Here is a 19,260-nt window from a genome sequence, read left to right as displayed (position 1 = left end):
TACTTTCGAACTGCTAGGTTGGCAGGAGCAGGGACCGAGCAACAGGAGCTCACTCTGTTGCGCGGATTTGAACTGCCAACCTTCTGATCAACAAGCCCTAGGCTCTGTGGTTTAGACCACAGCGCCACCCGCATCCCTCTGTGTGTTTAGTCAGAAGTAAACTCTGCGCTAAATTGACTGGGACTTCCATTCCAGAGTTTAAAAGCAATGGGACGTAAAGTGGTGCTTTTTATTTCCTTAGGGGCTTCCTAACTCTCTTCCCATAACCTGGCCACGGATTTCCTAGTAAGGTCGGTTAAGAGAGAGAAAAAGGATGCTTTGGCCATCCAGCGAGTTTCCATCCGAGTGGGGATTTGAACCCAGGGCTCTCTGGTTCAGCTCCAGCCCTCTGCAGGCGTTCTCTCCCTCTCTCTGAAAGCAAACTGCCACAGGCCACAGACACACCCCAAAACGAAGCCCCATATTTGCAGCCGTCTGACACTGACACAGCATCTATTTATGGTACAGGAAGAGTCTATTTTTAAGCTTCTCTTCCTTGCAGGATCAAAGAAGCTTTGACTCCAGCTCCTCATCCCATCTCGTCCCACATACATGGTCAAATCAGCTGCCCTGCAAGTTCCCTTCTCCAGGACAAAGACTGTGATGTTCAAGGGGAAAGATCCCTTTCTCCTTCATCATTCCACCCCCTTAATAATAATAAAAATAGCATGCAGTGCTTGGCAAAGGAGAATGCCCAGGGTATGCCCATTTTGCATTTAAGCGAACGTGGAGTTCAGAACAAGAGTCGGGGGAAGGAGAGAGACATTTGATAGCTGCATGGCAAGCAGAAATTCTTGTTTTGGGAAAACTTTTCCCAGGCGCCCTGTCTCACGGTTTCTCCTGGTTCTACGGCCCGCATCTCTTTCTTGCGCCATTAACAGCAGGCTGGCAAGCAGAAATTTAGTTAATTTAGCAAACAGAAATGTTAAGATTTTCCTGGCCTGGAAATGCAAGTAGGGAGGGAAAGTTTCACTTGCTTAATTCCTGTCTGCATGTTAGGGTGATGCTTTCTTTAATTTTTAAAAATCAAATCTGCCGGTATGGCGGCTGTGTACGCAGCATCTTTGTAAAGCACAAAGACCATTCCTCCCCCTGCAAAATAAAAATCATGAGAACTGTAGTTTACCTTCGCAGAGAGTTGCAATTACAAGCACCCTTAGCAAACTATAATTCCCAGGATTATGTGGGGGGGAGGAATATGCTTTGAATGTGCTTTAAATGTATGGTGTATATGCTGCTACTTATTTGCTGTTTCCCATTTGAAAGGGTAAGAATTAAATTTTATTATTTAAAATTTATCAGCAACAAAGGCAGAGAAGGAGGGGCCTAAACTGCCCAAGAAGAAATGAAGGTAGTCTTCTCTGTTTCTATCCTGATCAAATAAGCTCTCATAGCAGATCACAAAACATTAAACATGCAACGAAGAACTTGCGATTCTCTATCACTAGCCATCATTGCTGGGTTGTCAACTGACTAGAGGGGTGGAAAAGCTTAGTGGCAGACTAGTAGCAATCTGTAGAAATTGACAGCCGAATCTTTTCACTGGTGTGGAGATAAAATAGTACTACCTGCTATGGTCTGAAAATCAAGGTGCCCTGAAAAGTCCAAGAGTTTTAGGGTGGCAAAGAGAAAGGAGGCAGCTGATGATGCTATTAAGAATAAAAACCTGGTCCTAGTTCTTTCGAAAGCCGTATACACACCCTAAACTTGACTCATCTCCAAGAATGAAGAATCAAACCTGGCTATCGTCAGCCATAATTTTTGCATCTCCCTGCCATTTAGCTACGCACCACCTCCTCAAAGTTTTCTCTTTTCTGCACCTGCAAGCTAAGATTTCATTTCACGCACCTGAGGAAGTGGGCTTGAGTCCACAAAACCTCGTGCCACAGTACATTGTATTATAGCCTTTAAGATGGCCCAAGACTCTTTGAGTCTAACTTGGGGTACCTCAGTGGAAAGTCCTCAGCAGCACCCCCCCCCACACACAAGTCTCAACGCTGCTCCAAAGGCAGTATTCAGAAGAAACCTGACTGTCCGACTTCCACTTCCCTTCTTCAAAGTTTGGTGCAGTCAACGCTTTTCGTTTCCACATGACTCTTGCGGAGGGAGGCTGTGGTCTCTTGTAAATTGAGGATTTATGTTTTACAGCTGCAAAGACAGAGATAAGGCTGTCTCCATTGAACAGCCCCAGCTTATCGGGCTAAGGAAATTCCCAAGCTATTTTGGGACTTTCCAGTGTTACATCTCCAGAGATAAGAGGATGAGATCGGTTTCTATCTACTGTCCTTCTGACCTTGTGAGTGGTTCATGGTGTCTGTCAGCCTCAGTTTCCCTCAGCTGTAAAATGGGGATAAGACTATGAAGCCCTGAACGGCGTTTCTAGGTAGCCTTCTCCCATAAAAACCAGCAAACTCGCCAAGATAATCAATAGAGACTGGGTAGCTACCAGAAACGGCCTCCTCTGTCATCTTTTGGATTTATCCTTATTTAATCTCTGCCTGTAGGGTTTATAGCTCTGTGGCTACTGCTGTTGATCTCTTGCAGTGCATTCCTAACCATCTCTACTCCGAACGTGTACTGCTGAACTCAGTTCATTTGCACTGGCTTAGGTATGTTTGTTAAGCCACTTTGGAGGCGAAGTACTAAAAGGCTGCGTATAGGTTTCTCGTGTAAACAGGGAGGCAAGCGTTTCACATTCCATAGATCCAGATACTTCCAGTGCTTCTGTATCCGGAAGAAGGATCTGGCAATAGGAACATAATAAGAGCTATTCTGGATCAGGCCAAAGACCGTCTGCTCCAGCATCTTGCAATCAGGGCCTACTTATGCTTTCCTGCAACTGAATGAATGAATCTACATTATTACGGTCACAGGCCAGCATAATTCCTGCAGCTGGTCTTCTGCTTCTGTCTAATCTTCTATTTAAGCCAGCCATGTTGATGCCTACTGTAACATCTCACGGGAGCAAATTCCTCATGGCGTTTTCATTCTCGGGGCACTTTCTTAATAACTTATTTAGAATTTGGGGTTGGTGCAGGATTTCAAGCCTATTTCATCATTGCAAAGTGGCAGAGTGGGTGCAATTTTCTATCCTGCAAGCATTTTCTGCAGCCTGCACTTCCTGACCTCCATGAAGTCTTCCCCTGGGTTTTGACTGACGCATGGGCACCCAGGAAGGGGGCAGACCATGGGACCAGCAATTTATAGAATGAAAGACACTCATGAACCCCTCCGTGCCACCGCAGAAGGAAAAGTCCTTGCATCGAGAACCCTGCATTGCACACCTGAGAGTTTCACTGGGAGCCTTCTCTCCCCTCTGATAATTTTAAAGCGCCGTTTCTTTCCTCGTTAACTGATGCAGAATGGTTGGGGGAAATGAAGGGGTGTTTGCATTGAATTTTCAGCACAGTTCTAGCGTCAGGCCGCTGCCGCAGGCCAGGAAGCGGCAGGACCAGGAAAGAAGCAGACCACAGAAGGGAGTAAGCTGGACCGCAAGCAGAAGTTGGTTACTTAGGGGGCCATTCTTCCCGTAGGGAAAGGCCCCGGGGGAGCCAGGCTGCCCACCTGCTTAAACTTTCCACGTGGATCAACTGTTAAGTCACGCTGGGGAAATGTGGGTGGCTTGACTTCTGTCGAAACAGGGAAGTCAAGCAGTGCTGCTACCTTCCCACCCGCCCCCAGAGCCTTCTGCCGTTGTTTGTTTTGCCAACTGCCCTGGTCGGATTCCCCCTGTTCCAAGGGGCTGTTTGAAGGACGGATACTCTGCAGAAACTTCCAGGCGTGCTATTTTATCATCACACCAGGCTCTTTCGGGGGGCGAGGGGGCAGAGGGGAGGATGCAATTCACCAGAAATGGATCCCTAGCATAGGAATCGGCAGCTGGCAGCTGGCAGCCTCTGTACCAAATGAGGTCCTCTGAGCACACGGCGTGCCAACCAAATGGGCAGAGGAAGGGCACGGAATGGCCCCTGTGTCCACAGGTGGGAGGTGGGTCAGGATGGAATGGTCCACAGGTGGGAGGTGGGTCAGGATGGAATGGCCCCTGTGTCCACAGGTGGGAGGTGGGTCAGGATGGAATGGCCCCTGTGTCCACAGGTGGGAGGTGGGTCAGGATGGAATGGCCCCTGTGTCCACAGGTGGGAGGTGGGTCAGGGTAGGGAACCGTAAAAACCAGTGACCTTCAACACATCTGGGGCAGTGTATCCCATAAGTTTGCACTCCACATTGAGTGAAGACCTGCTTCTTTTCGTTGTCCCTGAATATATTGCTAACCTTTCGTTAGGCGACCCTCAGTTCTAATGAGGGTTGGAGAACCTGCGGCCTTCCAGATGTTGTATTCCGGTCTTTTTTGGGGGGGTTCCCACCTGGTTGGCAACTGAGAGGCAGTGTGGTGTAGTGGTTAAGAGCGGTAGACTCGTAATCTGGTGAACCGGGTTCGCTTCCCTGCTCCTCCACATGCAGCTGCTGGGTGACCTTGGACCAGTCACACTTCTCTGAAGTCTCTCAGCGCCACTCGCCTCACAGAGTGTTTGTTGTGGGGGAGGAAGGGAAAGGAGAATGTTAGCCACTTTGAGACTCCTTCAGGGAGTGATAAAGCAGGATATCAAATCCAAACTCTTCTTCTTCTGTGAGAATGGGACGCTAGACTGGAAGAGCCACAGGCGTGATCCATGCAGAAGGACTTTTCAAATGTTCTTGGGCATCACTACAACTCCTGTCATCACCGCTACTCATGTGTTTTGAGAGGGAATTGGTTCCCTTCCCGCTTTGTTCATCGTTTTATCAGCCTTTTCCTGTCTTCACATGTGTTTTAAGGACATTACAACAGCCCCGATAGGTCGAGCCAAAATCCCACCTGGTCCAGGATCCTGTTCTCATTGTGGCCAACAAGATACCTCTCTGGGAAGGCTGTGAGCCGGATCAGAACTCAACGGTGCATACCCTCCAATATTCCTCATGAAAATAGGGACATTTCTCTTGCACCACACCCGAACTGACCCTCCTCAAGCCCCCATATTTTTGGTCCTGCTGCCACAGAAGAAGGGAGAGTGCTGTCACCACAACACAAGTAGGACAAAGCACAAACGTCCTTCACTGTCTCGAGAAAACCCCATAATCCCAATTTTATTTTAATTTATTCTTTGGTAGGTTTGGTAGGTGGGATGCGGGTGGCGCTGTGGGTTAAACCACAGAGCCTAGGACTTGCCGATCAGAAGGTCGGCAGTTCGAATCCCCGTGACGGGGTGAGCTCCCGTTGCTCGGTCCCTGCTCCTGCCCACCTAGCAGTTCGAAAGCACGTCAAAAGTGCAAGTAGATAAATAGGTACCGCTCTGGAAGGAAGGTAAACAGCGTTTCCATGCGCTGCTCTGGTTTGCCAGAAGCGGCTTAGTCATGCTGGCCACATGACCTGGAAGCTGTATGCCGGCTCCCTCGGCCAATAAAGCGAGATGAGCACCGCAACCCCAGAGTCGGCCACGACTGGACCTAATGGTCAGGGGTCCCTTTACCTTTACCTTAGGTTTGCAAGAAGAAAAGCACACACACACCAACCAATAAATAAATTTTAGAAAGGGGCAAGATTACACATGGACGCACAAAGCATTATTTTTTTAAAAAATCAAGACTTCTTGTGATCTTCTTTGCTCCCCTTTCTTCCCACAAAGGGCAGTCCTGTTCTCTGCCTGCCCCTGATCACACAGGGAATACGGGCCTCTCCTCCTTGCCTGCTCTCCAGCAGATGCTATGAGCTGCCTGAGGAAGGAGGCCAACAGAAATGGCCGTAGAGAGGCAAAAGGATGCTCCCTCGCAGCCATAGCTGCCACTGCTACTCGGGACAAATCCTGGCTCCTCCTTCCTGAGCTTGGCGGCAGCACCACAGGCAGGGGAAATGGGGATGTTCTGGGATCCACTCAGAAACATGGATGGCTTTTGCAATTCCAGAACTGTCCCAGGAAAATCAGGGCACTGGGCAGTACGTCATCACTCTTCCCACTTGGGATTCCTAGCAGCTTGGATTCAGGGGAGAAGACCCCACATAGCCTTTCTTGGGCAGACGTTTCTCCAAACCCTTGACCATGTGTGTGTGTGTGTGTGTGTGTGTCTTTCCGTTTTCTAGAGCTTTTCCATCTCTGCGGCCTTCGCAGCTGCCTCCTGGCTTGGCTGCTTCGGATCTTGGCTTGGCTGAAAGCCGGCCCCTACCTGGAAGGCCTTTTCCAGGTCACTGCCCTCCTTCCCCAAAGCGGCTGTCTTGCTTTGCTGTGCTGGCTGGCCGGCTGCCCAGGGGTGCTTGCCTCCGCTCAGCCTAATCGAGGGTGAAAGTACAGAAACTGCAGAACCTTCCCGGATTCCTCGGCCGGCTCCGGATCCCGGAAAGCATGTCCGTTTCCCAGCATCCTCCTGACCCAGGAAGGATGCCAGCGACGGGACCACCTGGTTGCGACCCCTAAAGGGTGGAGGTGTTGGGTAGAGGAGAGCAGCGCAGCTGTGTGGCATCACCAACTTGCAAGTGGTGCACATCCCATGTGGAGCCAGGTGTTCAGCGGGGTGCAGAGAGCCGGTGCTGAAAACTGCATCCTTGTGCCATGTTTCACATTCAAAGATGGAGTTTCCTGGAGGGTAGGATTCCCTCAATGTGTACAGCTTCTGCCAGCAATGAAAATGCACCAGTTATTTTCATTTGGAAAAAAAACCCAGAATCCTTTCTTCTAGGTATCATGTCAGAGGAAATAATAATAATAATAATAATAATAATAATAATAATAATAATAATAATAATAATAATTATTTTTTATTTATACCCCGCCCTCCCCAGCCAAGGCTGGGCTCAGAGCGGCTTACAAGCAATAATAAAAACAAGTTGAATGATTACAACTTAAAAACAAAATTAAAATAAAAAGAACAGTCAGACCAATATTTATGTATGCAACTACAGCAGCAAGGTAAGGTAAAGGTAAATGGGGCCCTGACCATTAGGTCCAGTCGTGGCCGACTCTGGGGTTGCGGCGCTCATCTCGCTTGATTGGCCGAGGGAGCCGGCGTACAGCTTCTGGGTCATGTGGCCAGCATGACTAAGCCGCTTCTGGCGAACCAGAGCAGCGCACGGAAACACCATTTACCTTCCCGCTGGAGCGGTACCTATTTATCTACTTGCACTGGCAAGATTTCAAACTGCTAGGTTGGCAGGAGCTGGGACCGAGCAATGGTAGCTCACCCCGTCGCAGGGATTCGAACCACCGACCTTCTGATCGGCAAGTCCTAGGCTCTGTTGTTTAACCCACAGGTTATTGATTGCCAAACATCGGAAAAGTAGCAGTGTCCCAACTAAAACAGACTGGTTATCTAAAACGATGGAATACTTCCATATTGCCGAACTAACCGGGAGGATAAGAGGAGATATGGTGCAAAAAGTGAATAAGGAGTGGGCTATCTTCAAGGAATACATCAAAATTTATGTGGGAAAAGTAGAATTTCTGGCAGATACTGAGTGAATTCAGAAAAGGATTAGAGTGAAAGGAGAGTAAAGTCAAGATAGAAGAAGGGATTAAAGAAATAATGAAATGTGTTTAAGCTAGTTGGAAAAATAGTGTAACAAGAACGGCTGGAATTCAAGTCACTTGGTGGGTGTCCGTGTGGGGTAGGTGTGTAGGTATGTTGATATGTATAATATAGGTAGGTATTATATAGAGTAATGTAGGTATGTTTTATGTTATGAAAATAAGGTAGTGTGTTGTGTATGTGTATTGTGTAAATGTATATGGATGTGTTTTATATGTTAATAAAATTTAAATTAAAAAAAGGAAACACAACAAATAGATTTTGGGCCTGCTGTGTTCTTAAAGGCAGATGAACCTCTCTTTTTTTGGGGGGGAGGTGGCAAAATTTCAACAGAGCGGAGAAGCGGGCCACTTGGTTCGTTCAAGGTATACCATCCAATATTTCACAGATTTTGTCTTTCCTTCTGCAGCAACCAGCTGCTTCTGTGGGTTCGGATAGCTGGCCAGAGTATAGAGGGTGTCAGGGGTCCCTTTAGGATCTCTGGTGGGGGACACATCATGCTCTTTCTGGGGTAGTTTGCCCCCCTTTGGTCCGCACCCTGCATTCAGCTCTCACCTGTGGCTCCTAGAAGCTGTCAGCAGGTGACAGCAGCCACAACCGAGGAACGGTCTGACTGGCTGGCTAAACCAGGTGAGGGGGGCCGATGGGTTTCAATGTGTTAGGGTCTTCCCCGAGTGTGAAGACAGGCTCCGGTGGATTGAGCAGACGAGACCAAAAGTGGGTCGAACAGTCAAGAAGGCAGTTTCCACACGTGCTGTCGAGGGACGTGTGGGGCACATGGGGCTCGTTCACTTGGGAAGGGAGCGCATTTAGGAGAAGGGAAACTCTGATCCTGAAATATACTCAGCGAGTTGAGTGTGAATTTCATGCTCTTTATTCAGCTCATAGTAGCAACGAATGAATCTTTCCCCCAAAACGTCTATCTATATATGCGTTATTTGCACAATGGGCCCCGCGTGATTGGCTAATTTCGGGCTGCTCCCGCAGGCCAATCAGGTTGCTGATTCACTTCATCCAGGAGCCTGATTGGCTGCTCCTGCAGCCCAATCAGGTCACTGATTCACTTCACCCAGGAGCCTGATTGGCTGCTCCTGCAGCCCAATCAGGTCGCTGATTCACTTCCACCTGTAGCTGGATTGGGTGGCTCCTGCAGACCAATCAGACTGCTGCATTCTGGATCCTATTGTTCTAGGATTCGGCTCAGAACATAACAGATCCTAAACCTCTGCTGCCTTGCCAGATGTTTTGCTCTGCTTTCTTTTGGACCACATCAGCGAGGTGGGGGGGGGGATCGTGTCATCTGGGCAGCCCATACACACTCCCCAGACTTGCACCCCAGGGAAGTCTCTTTGGTGCTGCTGACACAGCAGTTTGTTTTCACCCCCGAAGGCACACTCCATTGTCTCTCAAGACACATGCTTGCCAACAGATCCCTGACCACCTTGGAGAGAGAGGGAAAGTGGGAATCTCCCATGGTTCAGTATGGGGACCTGTGCTTTTTAATTTGTTCATAAATTCTCTAGAGGCAAGCAATGAAGTGGCCCAGTTTTGCTGATGTTACTCAGGATCATTAAATCAAACAGAAATTGTGCCAGAGCTGGAGGCAGCAGGGCTTTTGAATGTCAGTCAACGGGAATCGCAGGAGGGGATCTGGATCTGTGCTCGGATCCTGTTTGTGGCTTTCCCAAAGGGATCTGGTTGGCCACTGTGAGAAAAAGGATGCCAAACTAGAAGGGCAATTCTTGTGATCTTAAGCGTGGCAAGGTTTAGTGTTGATCAAGCAAAAAAAAATTTTAAAAAAATTATTTTGATCAATAAAAATACAATTCATTGTCCAGAAGATTTTGGTGGGCGTTTTTTTTTTAGCCAACTTAAGTCTGAGTCGACCCACTGAAATTAACAGACTTGAGATCATATCAGAGATTTTACTCGGAGTATGATTTAGTCAGATACAACCCAACTAATTACACATTAAAATGACTTTTAATACATATCCTTGTTTTTCTTGTAACAACTGCAGGGAAGGACGGTGCACTCTCTAAAGATGATGATGCTGTGACTCAGACACACATTATTTAAAAGCAAATAAAAGCGAGTAAGAAACCATTTATATTCTCCTATTCGAATTCACGAGGAGATCTTTGGACTTGAATTTGTTCGAACTCCGGTTTATATATGTTTGGGACTTGATTCTAATGGAAAAACTAACCGGCAAAGGATGTGAAAGAAGAAAACACAATAAACTCAATGGTTTTTCCAACACTTGGTTAGACTTCATCACGTACACACCAAAAAAGGAATGTGCATGTAAACCACCAAAAGCTTATGGGGATGTGTGGGGAGATGTTTTTGTTTTGTAACCAAGGTGACCTTCACTCCTTTTTCTTCGTAAATGTTGGTATCAACCGGTTATGTCCATGTTTCCTTAGGGTTGGGTGGAGAGGGGTTGAGGGGTGAAAAGAGGAGAAACTTAAGTGCTATTAAGATTTTCAAATTTCAAAATCGAGAAACTTCCCTTTAAAAAATATTCAAATAGATGCAGATTTAATTAATGGACTAAGACTACAAAACACGTATATTGGAGGTTTTTAAGCAGAGTTTGCACGGCCATCTGTCATGGGTGCTTGAGTTGAGATTCCTGCATCACTCGGAGTTGGACTAGATCAGCAAATTTTTTCAGCAGGGGGCCAGTCCACTGTCCCTCAGACCTTGTGGGGGGCCGGACTATATTTGGGGTGGGGGGAATGAAGGAATTCCTATGCCCTACAAATACCCCAGAGATGCATTTTAAATAAAAGGGCATCTTCTACTCCTGTAAAAACATGCTGATTCCTGGACCATCTGCGGGCCGGATTTAGAAGGTGATTGGGCTGGATCCAGCCCCCGGGCCTTAGTTTGCCTACCCATGGACTATATGCTCCTTAGTGTTGCTTCCGATTCTAGGATTCTTCCACTCTATTTTGGTGGGTAAGCCAAAGAACTTGCTTTCACATAGGATCACACTGCACAACTTTAAAAATTCATTTCACCAGGCAATAATATTAAAGGTAAAGGGACCCCTGACCATTACAGTGGTGCCCCGCAAGAAGAATGCCTCGCAAGACGAAAAACTCGCTAGACGAAAGGGTTTTGCGGTTTTTGAGCTGCTTCGCAAGACGAATTTCCCTATGGGCTTCCTTCGCAAGACGAAAACGTCTTGCGTTTTTTGCAAGTTTGTTTCCTTTTTCTTAACACCGTTAATACAGTTGTGACTTGACTTCGAGGAGCAACTCATAGAACGCGGTGTGGTAGCCTTTTTTGAGGTTTTTGGTGATTTTTGAAGCTTTTCCAAAACTTTTCCGACACCGTGCTTCGCAAGACGAAAAATTCGCTAGATGAAAAAACTCGCGGAACGAATTAATTTCGTCTTGCGAGGCACCACTGTACGTCCAGTCGTGGCTGACTCTGGGGTTGCGGCGCTCATCTCGCTTTATTGGCCGAGGGAGCCAGCGTACAGCTTCCGGGTAACGTGGCCAGCATGACTAAGCCGCTTCTGGCGAACCAGAGCAGCGCACGGAAACACCGTTGACCTTCCCGCCGGAGAGGTACCTATTTATCTACTTGCACTTTGACGTGCTTTCGAACTGCTAGGTTGGCAGGAGCAGGGACCGAGCAACGGGAGCTCACCCCGTCACGGGGATTCGAACCGCCAACCTTCTGATCGGCAAGTCCTAGGCTCTGTGGTTTAACGCACAGTGCCACCCGTGTCCCTATCGCAATAATATTGGGTTGTAGCTAATGTCGTTCTTACTCAGAGTAGATTCGTTGAAATTTAGGGACACAACTAACTGAGGTTCATTCAGTTCAGTAGACCTACTCTTGAGTAGAACCTCGTTGGAGACCCACGCCCCGGCCTCCTTGACATTCAGCTACTTGTCATCCAAAGCTTGTTCTACAACGCTCTGATTTTTGGAAACTCAAACTCCAGCGAGATCCAATCGTCAAACAGTGCACAGCAGTAATAAAAAATCTCTAGCCTTTGCACTATCTTGGGAGGGTATTCTGACTCTACGGTCTGAGGGTTACGTGCGCCTCTCTGTCTACTGATATTGGAAGGGATCCCGGGTCTATAATCCTATGCACACATATTTTGAAGTCAGAATTACTTCTGAGTAAACATGCACAGAACTGGGCTGCAAATGTCCAAAGCTTTCCGAAAGCAAAGGCCATAAATCGCCGGGTAAAAACAGTGTTTGTCTATGAGATGGAAAGTATAGGTAAATATTCATGGTGTTTGGTTAGTGGATTCATACATATTCATAATTTAAGCCTATTGCAGAGCCCAGCTGGTTGGAAGCATGAAACAAGAGGATATAAGTTCCCTGCTAGGTTCTGTGGGTGATCTCTGATGATCTACATAAAGACCTAACTTCTCCAGGGTCCGATCACCTACGAATTTATGGGTGGGGAAGATGTTTGATTCCGTTCGCATTTATTGGTGAACCCTACCACATTCACAATACAATTCAAAACAGCCAATCTTCAAAATTTGCTCTTCTCCAAATTTTTCAGTGCAGTTCTCTGGCCAAGTAGTGTGTTCAAAGATACATATGCCAGGGTAAAATGTGCAGTTGGAAATGCATTTATTAGTGAAAATAACATACAAAAATGTGCTATATTTGGGGAAATTGCTTGCAAAAATGTATCTATTGGGTGAAATTGCTTGCAGAAATGTTCATATTAGTCAAAACTACATACAAAAATATGGTTATTAGGATAAATTTGTACAAAAATCCTGATGAATTTTCATGGGGATTTTTTAATTCTTTTTGCAGATTGTTGGGGAAACTTACTGAATTTAAGATGGGGAAAATGAGAAACTTGGAGAACCGAAACGTAACCTTCCTTAAGACCGTGATATGTTGCTCCTCTACAATAAAAATTAATGCACAATGGGTCACGAGATCCTATGCATGTCTGCACAGAAGTAAGCCCTACTGATTTCAATGGAGTGTGCTCCCTGGGAAATGTATATTGGATTTCAAGCCTCCCTACATCATTTACAAAGCTTAACTTCGGAAGTTGGCTATATTCCCCCCCATGTCTCTGTTTTATATGGAAAAGCAGCCTTCAATGGTATTAATTTGGTTTTACAATCTCTGAAGTGAAAGCCTTAACATATTTTGCTATAGATTCAGCTTTACTTCTTAAACTACATTATCCTTTCAACAGAGGCAATAGCGGTGAATTATTTTTAAAAAGCTGATCTCAATTTGTAAAAATTATTCACATACACACACACACACACACACACACACACACATATATACAGTATATGTATATTTGCTTTCGTAGATTTTCACGGGTACAGGAATGCAGGTTTTGGTGTCTTCGGGTGTCTTCCCGTGTAAGTATATGTATATGTATACACACACACACACACACACACACACGACAATGCAAGTAAAGAGACCTGAATAGTTTGAAGGCAGAATTTTCTTTCCCCAGGGACCCCTTTAAACACTGTCCGATATTAAAATATACAAAATGTAAAAATGTCAAATTTTTATTAAAAGAGTGTTGCCGTTCTGGCTCTGCCCAGCAGGGGTCACCAAAGCCACAGGTTTGGAAAAGCTAATGGCTGTTGAATGGCATTTTCTCGCCATGGCGCTGCCATCAAACCCTTTTGCCCTGGGACATCAAATTCACTCCCCATGGAGTAGAGGCCAGTCCCGGTTTCTGCCTTGAAAGCCTGGCAATCAGCACCTTTCTGCTCGGACCCGCGGCGTATTCATTTCCATCCCAGCGTCGGTGTTCTCTGGGTTAGCTCTGTCTGTAGAACATGAAACCCTTAATCTCAGGGTCCTGTGTTCGAGTTCCATGTTGGGCAAAGGATTCCTTCATTGGCAGGGGGTTGGGCTAGATGACCCTCGTGCTCCCTTCCAGCTGCGATTCTACGATTCTTCCGACAGTCCTCTTAACTGCATCCCAATTTGACTGGCCACTTTCCTTTTCTTAATTTTGCTTCTGAAGTCTTGCCTCTCCAGAGTAAAAAGGAGGGGAAATGGAGGCCTTAGTCCGAAAGCCAGGAATTTTTCCTTTCCCAGCAAGTAGCTGTTGGAAACTATTGAATTTGCTACCACAAAGGGTTACTTTAGATATATATATATATATATCTTTAGATATATATATAAAATATTATATATATGTGTGTGTGTGTGTGTGTTTTAACATAACATTTTCAACAATTATTAAACATACTTTTATATCTTATACAATTTTTTTTTACTTCCACCAATCACATCTGAAAATTTTCCAATCTTTTCATTTAATTTACATTTCTTGCTTTCACTATTAAATTTAAGCATCATAACTAATATCTCTCTTCTTTGCAATATTTCATATATTTCTCCTTACAAAACTTCTTGTAGTCCTACTAGCGTAATTTGTTGATTACAGTTGCTCTTCAAATAGTTCGTATACTTCTTCCAGTCTTCTGTAAATCTCTGGTCCCGCAGGTTTCGAATCCTTCCTCTCATTTTATCCAATTCTGCGTATTACATTAATTTTGTCTGCCATTCTTCTTTTGTCAGTATTTCTTCTTGCTTCCATTTCTGGGCCAACAATTCTCTTGCCGCTGTTGTTGCGTATAAAAACAATTTAACATCCTATGTATTAGTATCCTCACTTATAATACCAAGTAAAAATGCTTCTGGGTTTTTTTTTAAGAATGTATATTTCAACTTCTTTTTCATCTCATTATATATCATTTCCCAGAAGTTTTTTTTTTACTTTCTTACATTCCACAAAGGGTTACTTTAAAAGGGGGATTAGACAAAATGGTGGGGAGACTAAAGCTGTAAGCTGCAACTAATTGTGACGGCTATAGATTAACTTCAGAGATGGCATAGAATTGTAGGGCTGGAAAGGGCCCTTAAGAGTCATTTAGTCCAACCCCTGGCAATGCAAGAATGGCTTCGAACGCTAACTCCTGGGGAACAACAGTGTGTGGTGGTGGGGAGAGTTATGGCCTTCCAGAGGGCCACATTTAGCCCGAGGTTCCCCCATCTCCACAATAAAGCAACTAAGCTTCCATCTCCATCCTGTGATCTCACCACTAGCCCATACTGCCCTCCCAAACCTCAGGAATAATGACTCAGGCTGTGTACGCGCTGTAAAGCACATTCAAAGCACATTCCCCCCCCCTCAAAGAATTCTGGGCTTTGTAGTTTCAGGATTACTGGGAATTGCAGCTCTGTGAGGGGCAGATGACAAAGCCCAGAATTCTTTGAGGGGCGAAATGGGCTTTGAATGTGCTTTAAAGGGAGACTTAGTTGACTCTTCTTTCAAAATCTTCCTCTTGGCCCACTGGACTCAGGCCAGGCTCTGATGTCCATCTCTCACCCCACATGCAAACCGGAAACAATCTTTTCTTTTTGAGCTTCCCTCTCTGCAATCTGTTTCTCCCTTGGGACTTTTTTATTTCATTTTTTAACGATGCATTCCTAGGTTCTCTTTGGACTTTACGGAGCTTTTCTCCGGGTCTCTCGGAGCAGCAGGTCAGGAACGGGACAGGACCTCGACTCTTAAGGCGAAAGGACCGATCTGATAGCAACACTACCGCAGCGTAGTGCAATGTGCAAACCGGACGCAGGCCCTCGCCGCGTCTCAATTTTTTATTTTTTATTTTTACAAACAAGGAAGAAATGCAAAAGGCCGTGGCACGAATCCAACCAAGGTATTCTGCAGCCGAGACTCCTCTGTTTCTGAACGAGAATGAGGAGCGATGGAGCCAGGCTAGAAATAGGCGATTGCAGGCCCAGGATGAGGAGCGAGAGAGAGAGAGAGGAGCTGTCCTTTTATAGCCGGTGCCCCGCAAAAGCGCCGTGAATCTGCAGCCCAAAATGGGATCTGGCCACATGTAACGTGGCTTGGGTTCGTTCTGGGCGTAATACAATGCCAACTCCCCTCTGCCCGACGCAGCTGCTCCGAAATAGCTCACGGCTGGAATTGCCCGCTTGCTTGGCATGCGGTGGGGCGTCTTGAATTGGGAAATATGGGGGGGTGGCGTGTCTGAACACCCACCCACCCACCCCAGGAGGGCTAGGATGAGAAGCCAGCCCTCTGGTATCTGGTTACAGGCCGAAGCCGCAAAAAGGAATCCTGGCTATACGGTGGAACTTGGGCAAGGCCTGAGAGCTATCGCTGCAGCTCCGTCCCTGAACTTATTCCTTCTGGTTTATTTATTTTTATTTATTTTTTAGGAAGGGCTCTCCCGCCCCATTTTACCCTCACAACAACCCTGTGACTCAGCGAGTCGGTGGGCTTCATGGCCGACGGGGAATTTTTTTAAATTTCTGCTGAAATGAGGCTGCGTTTTAATGTTTTAATGTTGTGTTTCAATCTTGTTTTTAAGTTGTATTTCAGTCAATTTGTTTTATATTTGGTGTTAGCTGCCCTGAGCCCGGTCTTGGCTGGGGAGGGCGGGGTAATAATAATAATAATAATAATAATAATAATAATAATAATTTGCAACCCCGAGGCCATGTTTGCATCATGCACACACAAAAAACAGTTACAGATAGGTAGCCGTGTTGGTCTGCCATAGTCAAAATAAAAAATTCCTTCCAGTAGCACCTTAAAGACCAACTAAGTTAGTTCTTGGTATGAGCTTTCGTGTGCATGCACACTTCTTCAGATACACTGAAACAGAAGTTGCCAGATCCTTCTATATAGTGAGAAGGTGGGGAGGGGTATTACTCAGAAGGGTGGTGGGAATGGGTGATTGGCAGATAGCTGAGATGAGCCTGTTGACGACTCTTAACGACTGTAATAGGTCTTACAGGAAAAGGCAAGGGGTGAGAAGGTGAGAAATGGCTTAGTCATGTATAATGAGATAAGAATCCAATGTCTCTGTTCAGACCAGGTCTCTCCATGGTTTTAAGTTTGGTAATGAGTTGCAATTCAGCAGCTTCTCTTTCCAGTCTATTTCTGAAATTCCTTTGTAGTAAAACAGCTACTTTGAGATCTTGTATAGAATGTCCTGGGAGATTGAAGTGTTCTCCTACTGGTTTCTCTGTTTTGTGATTCTTGATGTCAGATTTATGTCCGTTTATTCTTTGGCGTAAGGTTTGGCCTGTTTGTCCAATATAGAGAGCTGAAGGAAAAAGCACTATGACATCACTTTTAGCAGCCATGGCTTCCCTCAAAGAAATCCCGGGAACTGTAGTTGCCCAGAGGCGCCACCCCCCCTCACAGGGCTACAATTCCCAGAGCGGTTTAACAACCAATGCCTCTTCCCAGGGAGCTCTGGGGAACCGTAGTTCTGCAAGGGGAATAGCAGACTCCCGACTGGCAAAACTACAACTCCCAGGATTAATTTGCGGGAAAGCCATGGTATAACAGTGATATAAAAGTACACTGTGGGTGTAGCATTGTGGGCCAAGGGTGCAGGAGGTTGAAATTTTACCTCAGCTAGGAACTCGTGAGCCATTTTTCTCTCGGTAATACGGAGATAGTGGCAGTGGCCCACCTGACAGGGTTAGTTGAAGGATGTGCGTGTGAAGGACTCATACACTGTATAAATGCATGGAACTGGGATAGCTCAGTCAGCAGAGCACGAGATTCTTAACCTCAGGGTTGCGAGTTCGAGATCCCTGCATTGCAGGGGTTGGACTAGATGACCTGTGGGTCCCTTCCAAGTTTACAAGTCTATGGTTCTGTGCTAAACAGCGTTGTTAATAATGATCAGAAGCAGTGCGGTGTGCTCTGCAGACTTTAACATACTAGCCCTCACAAGAAGAGCCTTGTCAAGCCAGCTTCCTGTTAACCATATTTTGTGGTGAGGGTACGGAGATAGTGTTATTGCTGTTTTTAAACTCCCCATCTCTCCATCCCCTACTTTGTGTAACACGTTGCCTGATTATGAGGTCTGAGGGAATGGGGAAAAAGCTTTGCTGCTATTTTGTGACAATTTGGCTGGTCCTGATAAAGTTATTGCACTTAGGACAGCAGGGCAGCTCAGTCATTAACAGAATAAGAGGCCATGTTGATGCCCACTGTAACATCTCACGGGAGCAAATTCCTCGCGGCGTTTTCATTCTCGGGGCACTTTCTTTATAGCTTATTTAGAATTTGGGGTCGGTGCAGGATTTCAAGCCTATTTCATCATTGCAAAGTGGCAGAGTGGGTGCAATTTTCAATTCTGCAAGCATTTTCTGCAGCCTGCACTTCCTGACCTCCATGAAGTCTTCCCCTGGGTTTTGACTGACGCATGGGCACCCAGGAAGGGGGCAGACCATGGGACCAGCAATTTATAGAATGAAAGACACTCATGAACCCCTCCGTGCCACCTCAGAAGGAAAAGTCCTTGCATCAAGATCCCTGCACTGCACACCTGAGAGTTTCACTGGAAGCCTTCTCTCCCCTCTGATAATTTTAAAGCGCTGTTTCTTTCCTCGTTAACTGATGCAGAATGGTTGGGGGAAATGAAGGGGTGTTTGCGTTGAATTTTCAGCACAGTTGTAGCGTTAGGCCGCTGCCGCAGGCCAGGAAGCGGCACGACCAGGAAAGAGGGGAGGATGCAATTCACCAGAAACGGATCCCTAGCGTAGGAATCGGCAGCTGGCAGCCTCTGAACCAAATGAGGTCCTCTGAGCACACGACGTGCCAACCAAATGGGCAGAGGAAGGGCACAGAACGGCCCCTGTGTCCACAGGTGGGAGGTGGGTCGGGATGGAATGGCCCCTGTGTCCACAGGTGGGAGGTGGGTCAGGATGGAATGGTCCACAGGTAGGAGGTGGGCCAGGATGGAATGGCCCCTGTGTCCCCAGGTGGGAGGTGGGTCAGGATGGAATGGTCCACAGGTAGGAGGTGGGCCAGGATGGAATGGCCCCTGTGTCCACAGGTGGGAGGTGGGTCAGGATGGAATGGCCCCTGTATCCACAGGTGGGAGGTGGCTCAGGATCTCAGCACTGCAGAAAAAAAATCCAGGGCATGATGATACTGGGATGGGGAACCTGCAGCATCCGAAGAAGTGTGGATGAACACAGTAGCTCACACCAATAACAAACATAGTTGGTCTCTAAGGTGCTACTGGAAGGAATTTTTTTATACTGTGGTCCTCTAGTTGTTGGTGAGCTCCAGTCCCCATCAGTGCCAGCCAGCATATCTGACAGTGAAGAACGATGGGAGTTGCCGGGCAACAGATTCCTGGCCACTTTTCTAAACCATGTTCATAGTGTGATGGGTGACATGCAACAGGAGTTCAGTGGGGGGGGGGGTCTTTCCCGCTTTCTGTCTACTGAAGGATGGGGTAGAAATAGATTCAAATAAATATATCAAATAGACAAAACACGTCTGGGATAGCTCCGTCTGTGGAGCACGAGACCCTTAATCTCAGGGTCGTGGGTTCAAGCCCTACGTGGGGCAAAAAGATCCCTTCATTGCAGGGGGTTGGACTGGATGACCCTTGGGGTACCAATCCTACGATTTTAGGATTCTATGACTCGTCCCCTGTCACGGACCAATCTTTGTTTTTGCAATTATTATCATTTCATTCTTGATTCAGGAAACGTAAGGCATTGGTGTCAGTCTCCTGATCAGGCCCCACATAGGCCAAGACCTGCTTAGCTTTGGCTATGTAAATTTCTGTGGCAATGACTCAAAGTAACTTACAGGAACAAACAT

At 46.4% G+C, this 19,260-nt stretch overlaps 1 protein-coding gene across 1 annotated transcript in view; it reads left to right on the top strand.

Moving 5' to 3' along the window:
• B9D2 (B9 domain containing 2) overlaps positions 1-19,260 on the top strand; it is a 34,078-nt gene that overhangs the window by 13,677 nt on the left and 1,141 nt on the right. The window lies entirely within an intron of this gene.

The sequence above is a fragment of the Podarcis liolepis genome, assembly GCF_965112155.1.
Source record: "Podarcis liolepis genome assembly, chromosome: 7".
NCBI lineage: Eukaryota > Metazoa > Chordata > Lepidosauria > Squamata > Lacertidae > Podarcis > Podarcis liolepis.
This window is presented reverse-complemented; position numbering and strand designations above follow the sequence as displayed.